Raw genomic sequence first — 1,704 nt, 5'->3', positions numbered from 1 at the left:
CCTCTAGTAATATATTTACTGAGAAAAATGGTGACGGGTTCAATACTTATTTTACCCGCTGTATAACAATAGTATAGAATACACAATAGAACAATACAATATACAAATAATTGAAAATATTCAGTGGGCTATTTAATACAGAAACCTTTCAGAATAATGAAGAATTAAAGGGCCTTGCAAAAGCTGCAAATTATTAATTAAGTTACTTTTCTGGAAGGAAACTTTATCAAAAGCAAGCAATTTGAGCCCAAGTCTTTATCGCACAATGCAGGGATCTGCTGAGCTGGTTCAGCTTGTTGAGGCCATCTTTTAAAAGCCGTGGCAGAGAGGTGAAAGGCACTGGAGCGTTKGAGTAAATTAACCAAAGAGCATTATCCTGATTTATTCCAACAGTAAAGCTATTATAAAGCTTCAGTTAAAGTTCACTTCTGCTTTGTCATCAGTTTGACTTCTGCCCAGTTTCACCCTCATATTTAATAAAGTAAAAATGTCAAATCAGAGAATTGCATGCATCTTTAAAACTGTCTTATGATCATAATTTACGCCAGATTTTGGGTGATGGAAAATGAGCCGCTATTTCAATTTATAAAAAAAAGAAAGCATGCACATTATACTTCTCTGTTTTGTTCTGTTTGTCAAGCATGAGCTCATTAGTATCTGCAGTATATTACCATCTGTCACCTTCATCCATCTGAGGGATTTGAAACTGCTGAGTCTGGTTTAATCCTCAGTCCTTGTCTCAGTGACCGAGGTCTCTCATAGGCTTTTACTGACTTCATACAGTCGTTCTGAGTTTSGTGGCCTAACTTGTACAGAAGACCAGAAGCATAATATCAGCGTGGAAACAAAAAGGCAAAGGTCTCAATTTTTGGTCATTGATCTTCTCTGATCTGATCTAATTCTAATATTTTTCAAGGTAAGACTCTTTACATTTCTTCTGAATTGAAACRTTAAGGATGTTACAATTACCATTATTAAAAAAATATGTACTGTTTTGTTTTGTTTTTGCTCTTAAACCTCGCATTTGCAGCACACAGCTGCAATAAAATGACCAACACTGATGAGGCTGAGGGCAGCCAGGACCTGGAGGCTCCAGAGGAAGACCTGGATGATGAACTTCAAACTTTACTGCACTTCAGCAAACATGGAGACAATCAGAGGGCTCAACCATGGCAGCAGTGGACCTTCAGAGAGAAGGCAAACTATCTAATGGACCGCATMTTCCTTGGTTTTTTGATTCTCTTTTTGATTGTGTTGATTTGTGAATGCGGCTATAAAATGTGGTATGTGTCAAACATAAAGAAGATGGTGCAGTTTATGTCAGACTCRGTGATTTTTATATTTGACTGGCTCTTCACACAGGAAAGACAAGAGGAACTGTTTGAACTGTAAGATGATCTGTGTTATCGCCCGATTCTATTTCAGGTAGAAATAAAGTTAACTTGTTAACACTTCTGTAGTTCTCCGAAACTACATSTTCTTCTTAACTTTATTTCTGACTGTCAAAATGATGGAAATAAATTGTGTAACTAACTATGTGACTTGATGGTTATTAAATGATGAAGCACACAGATTTTACTCCAAAATAAAAAGGYGTAAAGAACTCAAAAGCAGTGCAGAAGTGTAAGTTAAAGATTATATGATCTTCAAGCCCCCTGGTTCATTTTTAATAGAAACATTTGAGACTCAAAAACAGTTTTAAAA

The 1,704-nt window shown here is 36.1% G+C and overlaps 1 long non-coding RNA gene across 1 annotated transcript; it reads left to right on the top strand.

Moving 5' to 3' along the window:
- Nucleotides 1–817: 817 nt before the first annotated feature.
- Nucleotides 818–1,536, top strand: LOC106517597 (uncharacterized). Its single transcript, XR_001310227.1, has 2 exons — nucleotides 818–916; nucleotides 1,031–1,536. It is a non-coding gene; the product is annotated as an uncharacterized LOC106517597 (long non-coding RNA).
- Nucleotides 1,537–1,704: the final 168 nt, after the last annotated feature.

This window comes from Austrofundulus limnaeus, unplaced genomic scaffold (genome assembly GCF_001266775.1).
Source record: "Austrofundulus limnaeus strain Quisiro unplaced genomic scaffold, Austrofundulus_limnaeus-1.0 Scaffold51, whole genome shotgun sequence".
Classification (NCBI taxonomy): Eukaryota; Metazoa; Chordata; class Actinopteri; order Cyprinodontiformes; family Rivulidae; genus Austrofundulus; species Austrofundulus limnaeus.
Note: the sequence above shows the minus strand (reverse complement) of the source record. Positions and strands in the feature narration are given on the sequence as shown.